We start from the raw sequence: 7,436 nt of genomic DNA on the forward strand, positions 1-7,436 counted from the left end.
CTTGAAAATAATTAGATCTTATCTGAGAGCAATAGCTGATTATATTGGCAGTGACGAGTTATCTTATGTAAGAGACACTTCCATTCAAATTATGTAAGTAAATAATTTCAAATTTTCAATAATATTTTTTAACCTTAAGTTAAATTCAATTTTTAGACATGATAATGCAGCTAAGTACCGAGTTGAACCGACAGAAAACATTATTGATCAGATCGATGATCATTAACTTTACCCGAGAACGATCGGCAGACTCGTCTACCAACGCGAGATATGCCATGGGTAAAAGTCTAATTTATCAGTCGTATCAGAAACTCTGAGTCCAAAACTCTTTGGACCAGATAGTATTAGCTAGAATGTCCAATTCGAATTTATGACCAGTAAAAATTGTAGAAGTTCGCAATTATTTATTGTATGTTGGATTTATTTTACTATAAGAAGAAAAATTCGGAGTCTCGGATCAAAAAAAGATATTAAAAATTCACTGAAGAAGATATGAATAACACTAATACCTTCAATTGAAACCCTGATTTAACGCAAGAATACTTTATAATTCTAGTCGCATTAACTGTCCTCCAAATAAACGAAAAAAAATTTGTCAATGGAATATATCAAATCTTTTAAATATTAAAGAATAAAATTGTAATTTAGATATGAATTTATAATTTTTTTAATTTAAATGATATTTTATAATAAAAATGATCAGTTCTAAAGCGTTAACATCAAAATAAGTCTATAACCGTCAATAAGTTAATATTCTACTTTCTTAACTTATTTTAACACTCGTATTTGCGCGCCAGTAAAGAGTCGCAAGCTACTCAACGACCAATCACAGCGCTTATAAACTGCTTACGCTAAAAACCTCACCACTCTAATAGGATAGGATATTTTGAAATTTTTTTCCATTCTTAACCAAAAAATTGGACACTCGATTCTGGAACTACTCATATACATGCGCACGCACACAGTTCCACACATACATGCACACACATTCGATTTTCTCGAGTGGTGAAGAGGGAAAGAGCGCGCGGTCTAGTCCAGTCGAATTAGTTTTGAAAGTAAAAAAATTCGCTACCGGTGTATCTCACCGGGATTCGTTAGGGTTCGATGATAAGAATGAAGTTATAACAAATGCCACAGTCAACTGGATTGAAATTTAAACAATTGCGCCCTTTGAAATTAAGAAAATCGGTTTTTCTACTACAGATTGAAACCAGTAAATTGTATGAAAAAAAGTTTCGAACAAAAGTTGTACGTCTTTGCAAGGCCGTCTTTGCAAGGCCGTCAATTTGATATATATAACAATGGAATCGGTTCATTTATTCATTAAAAACGCCTCAATTGTCAATAAAAATTAAAAGGACTTACAGCCATCTTAAGAATACTTAGGTGGGCTCAAATCAAATTTAATTACTTCTACTTTTGTACAAAAAACTTAGTTTTATCATAGATTACAAATCACAGTCGGAAATATGCTGCAAATGAATAATTTGTTCATTGACACTTGAAGTTTCTAAAACCGTTTTAAAAGTTAAAATACACGGGATAGAACGCTATTTGGAGCGATGTTACTTATTTTTGGAAAATCAAGTTTAATTGTTCATAATAAGCCTGCAGATTATGATAATTTTGACCCCCGAAACGTTACAAATTTTTAATCGGTTCAAACATGATTTTTCTGGAACCTTATACCTAGGAGCATTAACTGTAAAAAGTTAGACAAGATTACATTACTAGACAAAAGTACATAATTTAAGAAAAAAAATTTTTTGACCATCACGCTAACTATGGCTTAAGCCCATATACTTTTGACTAGAGGCAATATACGCATAACACTATCACTATATACATAACATGTGAAAATGAACGCGTGAGATAAAAAAGAATAAAGGCAAGAAACAGAAGTGAAGTATGAGAGCTTTATTGACGTTTCACCTTTGAGAGTTCGAAGAATAATGAACAGATCGCTCACCAAATCAAGCAAAATTAATTAAACGAAAAACAAAACACGATCTCCATGGTGATGCGGCCTAGCGCCCGTGCGCAAGCCTCTATGCTTGCGCACCCTGCGATCCTCACCTTTTATCGGACTTTGTCCAGTGGTGAGGCAGATGCATTCACTCATGCCTCTACGCTTGAGCAATGCGGCCTAGCGTAAACTAGATCGTTCGTTGACAACATGCCTTATTGAATTTTTACTTATTTATTATGTTTCATTTACAAATTCAGCATTACGGTCCGACTTTCGAAATCGCAGACGCTACGACTCGGCGTAGTCTCCGCCCGCTCACACAGATCGTAGCTTCATGATCGGACGTTCGTAGTCTGAGGCTACGACCAGTCGGACGTGCCACACGCGTACCTTGAACGTAGCATCTCGCAACACTTCTTGTAATCTTACGCTTCGTCATAGCGGAATCTAAGACTTCAAAAAGTAATCGTAGCCATGGGTTACGTACACGCGCAGCCCATACTTGCAATTTTTCTTTCAGTGTAGTAAGCTGAAAGTTTGAACTTTAATTTCGGTAATTGTTTCAAATTGATATAAAAAAAGTCATTAACAAAATAAAGAAGGTTCTCTAACCAGGCATCAGGGTCACCTTCGGTCGAGCACTAGTGTCACACGATGACTCATCAACCCGTCTCTCCACTACACACAAGTAGAGAATATATTTAGTATATAATGGAGCTCAATGGAGCGAATAATCTACACGCGCGCTTGAACTCTCTCTATGTCTGCTTTGAACAGTGTGTGTGTCTCTACACAGAGAAAATATAAGCGTTTGATGGGGGGCCTGTAGTAAGCGAGAGTCGCTGGAACTCTTGCCTGGCTTAATCGCTCGCCTTCCGGCGAAGATTGCCGGAGACTCCAGCGTCACTTTGGCCACTCGCACGCTGAGACTTGAGTCGTCGACCTATTTTATGATATATTCGACTTTAAAGGTTTAGATCAGGCCCTCACATGAATGTATCTTGCCTATATGTACACGCTTGTATGCGAGCCGAATACAGAGAAGGCACGACAACAGCACAGCGGGTGAAACCCGTGGCCTACTTCGAAATGATATAAAGAAAGAAACATATTCGCACGTGCGGCCGCAGGTTTCCTAATCACCGGGAGTTTGACCGGCCGGTCACTTTGGAATCACAGCGTGACCGGAGCTCCGAAAACATTTGCCCAAATATGGGTAAATAGAACGTCGCATGCTTGACCCGCGGACACGGATCAACTAGCAACGAAAAAACAAGTAGTTTATCTATAGAAGGGAAAACCACCAAGATGTACCCCCACCGAGAAGATGCATGAATAAATTAGCATATGACCGGCGTAAAAATAGGACTTCTGGGCAGATCATTCTTTACAGTTGAGTACAGCGAAGCTCTGTGCGCGAGCGATCTAAATATTATAAAAGCGACTCCGCGATTTAAACGGACTGGTAATAAAATATACTTAAAGAGTGACTACGAATTAAACATACTTGTATTTCGCGAGAAGCAATAGAAATTTATTAACAGCGCACTATCTTATTGTAACTGTAATTATTCAGCGCGAGTGTCAAAGTAGCTTATTGTATTGTACCGATAGCCACCACCAGCATCAAGATTGACGATCATCTGCCGACATAGCTTGTAAGCTTTGTTGAAATAGTATTTAGTTATTATATTTGTAATAAAGTCTTGGGTGCGATCAATGAAATGGGTGTACAATGACTGAAAATAAAACAATAGACAAAGAGGCCGACCTTTAAATCGTGAACAGTTTGCTCAAAGATTTAACACTCGTCCAGAGAAAATTAAAAAGCGCGAGATTTAACAATACTTAACGATTTAGTAGGCAAACAAAAAGAAATTGACGACCAATTGAGTAAATACGAATATTTGGATATCAATTTTAATACATGTAGAAAACAAATAAATTCATCAATAAAATCACTTCACGAAGAGATTATAGGGTGACGGCCCCAATGAATGAATGACCAAAAAAAGATTAAAATTAAAATATGAAAGGAAATTTTAACCCATGTTACGAATATAAAATTGTTTATACGAATATAACATTATTACGAAAAAGTACTATCCTTTTATGCGCGATTAAAAGACGTCGAAAGAAAAGTCGAAGCAGTTGCGCGACGCGATTCAAAATATAACCCATTGTTCGAGTCATTGTTGATTTCGGATGTTATCGATCTTCGCTCAAGAAATTCAAATGTATTTATGACTGACTCTCAATTTTTTTCTATGAAAATGGAAAATTTTGGAAAATTGGATAGCACTATTGGAAAGCTGAGAAAAAAATACATCGAAAACACATTTTTGTTAAATTTTTTGAGATAAATTGGTAACTGTTATTGGCACAAAACGCGAACACTCTGCCAACGTCCAAAAAAATTAAAAACACACACACACACACACACTCAAACCCCTCTCGATTTTTAATCTTCAGATAGACTGAGGGATTTCCGTTTCGAATATTAATCTTTCCAAACTCGAGTACGAGAGTGCATACTGTTTTTCTACTGCGTAGTGCACAATAATTTATGCATAGACATGAAACGGGTGTAAAAACTGCATATAGACGCTGAGAGTCACGTACAGAACCATACTCGGAGCAGCTTTTAGCACGGATAAAATCGACAATACCCACACATATAACCATATATGATTATTTATATAATGATTAAGAGTAATTTGTTAATCAGCACTCTCAAAAGAAGCGCTGTAATAACTCTTTCTGTGTGTGTGTGTGTGTGTGTGTGTGTGTGTGTGTGTGTGTGTGTGTGTGTGTACGCGCATGCGCGTAAAGCGTTTGCGTATAGCTCTCGCCTAACGTTGGAAGAGACGTAAGAGGTTCTCAATCAATATTTGCTCTTATGTTTGAGCAGCGGTCGTCAACTCAAACCTGAATCTCTAGTAGCGGTAAAAGACGCAAACATGAAATCACTTGTTTCGTCCAGTCAAATTAAATATTTGAGGAGGAAAGTTAGAATTTATGGATTGCGTTAATTATTTACCGAGAATAATTAAAGTACCCTCTAAAATGGCCATTTTTTCAATTGCATTATTATAAACAATTTCAGTTCAATCGGTGCTTAAAATACATCAAAATGATTAGAAAAAATTCTTTTTTTTTAAATCTGCGTTTCAATGTCAGCTATTGAACAAAAAAAAAATTATCCGGCTAACGATTACAATTGACCCTCTGCGTCTATTTGTTTATAACTTAAAAAATACCGAATTTTCATTGCATGGTTTATCGTATATTTTTTTGATTTTCCGTCTAAAACTTTTTGCTACGTATAAGTACAAGTCTTAAACTTTCATTTGCGCGTCGAAAAGACTCGTTATTGTTGCTAAAAATCGAGATATAGCCTAGGCCCGAGGGAGTGTTTTTATAAACAAATGACTGTTTCCCGAAAACTATACGCCTGATCTTAACTTTTAAAAGCTGATTGTTTTTGTCGTTACAAAATTTACATTTTGATGTATTGTAAGTGCTGATTACACTGAAATTGATAACAATAAATGCGATTGAAAAAATGGCCATTTTAGAGGTTTTTTTTGCATTTTTCTCGGTATATAATTAACGTAATTGATTGTGGTTAGACTCAAATGAAAGGTCTTATCAATCACTAAAACTTTTACTAGAACTTTTTCATCCTATTTATAACGGTAAATCCATGCAAAATAATCTCTTCTCTCTCATTATCTTTCTAATGCGCAATTTCCTTTGTTTTGTACGTATATGGTTTTCTATATCCGAGCCTCTTTCCCAGATACCTTTCTGCAATTCACACCTAAAGTATAATAACAAGAAAGGGTTTTTGTGTTTGTTATTTCATTTCTGAAAATCGTGCGGAGAAATAATTTTACTCTATTATATTGTATGCATGAATCGGTTGGTGTGACAATTTTAAATCGACAAAACATATGACGCGGTCTATTGATTTCCAGCAGCTAGCGGGATTAAAATATTTCACTTTCTGACACGCGTGAAAATCATAGATTTCGATAAATTATTTTCAAAATTGGCCTTTCATAAGATAATTTTGTTTAGAAGGTCAAAGGAAGCTTAATTTCTATTTACAATAATATGCTGTAGAAGTGGATAATAGACGGTTCACTAACAGAGCAGCACAGAGAGGGATGTGTAGGTATAACAGCAACAGCAGCAGACAGGTAGGCGCTGGGAGCTATACAAATACTGTACGCGAATAATGTGTAAGTGAGTATATGTGAATACAATGATTTAAAATACCTCTTATGTCAGTTTTCTATTCATGCTAAGACCTCTGAAAATGTTACCGCGGAGATATTCTAAACGTATTAGTCATCGCTGGGCCTGTAACAAACATTCTCGAGGACTTGAACGCAGAAGAGATCGACGGATTTTTTTATCCCGCACAAATAACGCCTTACGAGCGAGTAATTCAAAATCGAAAAAGTTATTCGTACACGAAGAGGAGGACCCCGTAAAGAGCTATTGTATGAATCAAGGATTTTTTAAATTTTGATTTTAAGTATTTTTATTTTCTAGAAAATCGTGGAGAAACGCGCGTTTTTTTGCTGTTTTTACTTATTCGTTTGCAGAAACGATAGCAATATACACAGCGAGCAGCAGAAGTAGCGTAGAGAGAGAGAAAGAGAAAGAGAGAGAGAGAAAGCGCTTGGCGGCACGCGACTATGTTCTCTCGCGGGTGCGTTGGTCGCGCTGGGCAGTGCGCAGCATCAAAGGCGGTATCGGCAACGGAGGAGCGGACGGGGGAAGGGGATCTAGGTCGGCGTAGTACAGTAGTAGCAGCGGCAGCAGCAGCAGTATGCGGGGGATCATCCTCTGTGCTGCCAGCAGCAACTATGACCCCCTCGTCCACAAGACACCACTTTCGCCACACGCGAATACCTATATCTTTCTATAGCTATACTTGGGCCATGTGCGGCCAACTATATATAGCAGTACTGCGCGTACATACACAGGTATAGGTATACATATACACAGTATACTACACATTAATACCAAGTGGGGGAGAGAAAGTCTCCAGCGCTCGGCCATGCCTCTGTATATGTACATAGCTCGTTCTCTCTCCCTCCTTCTCTTTCATCGACAAAGCATATGAGCTTATATACACAGTACACGAATGAAATCATGCCATTAGCCGGTATTTTTTCCAGCTAAATAGACAATTAGCTTCCTTTCAGCCTCCGAACAAAATTATCTAATAAAAGGCCAATTTTTTTTTAAAATAATCTATTAAATTTTCTAAACTTCCCAGAAAGCTTATTTACAGGATGTCATATGCTTAGAGAGCATTAGCTTTATACACGTCATGTCAGAGTGTGAAATATTCTATACAACTCGCGCCTCGCACATCCAGCAGTGGCAGTATAGCAACGAAACGGAGGGTGCGAATTTCTCTCTCGTCCTTTTACAGTCGACACACTTA

At 37.1% G+C, this 7,436-nt stretch overlaps 1 long non-coding RNA gene across 1 annotated transcript; it reads left to right on the plus strand.

Annotated features, from left to right (window-relative positions):
- Window positions 1–724, plus strand: LOC111693544. Its single transcript, XR_002763429.1, has 2 exons — window positions 1–93; window positions 157–724. It is a non-coding gene; the product is annotated as an uncharacterized LOC111693544 (long non-coding RNA).
- The last annotated feature ends 6,712 nt before the right edge of the window (window positions 725–7,436 follow it).

This window comes from Trichogramma pretiosum, unplaced genomic scaffold (assembly GCF_000599845.2).
Source record: "Trichogramma pretiosum strain Unisexual culture from Peru unplaced genomic scaffold, Tpre_2.0 scaffold117, whole genome shotgun sequence".
Taxonomy (NCBI): Eukaryota; Metazoa; Arthropoda; class Insecta; order Hymenoptera; family Trichogrammatidae; genus Trichogramma; species Trichogramma pretiosum.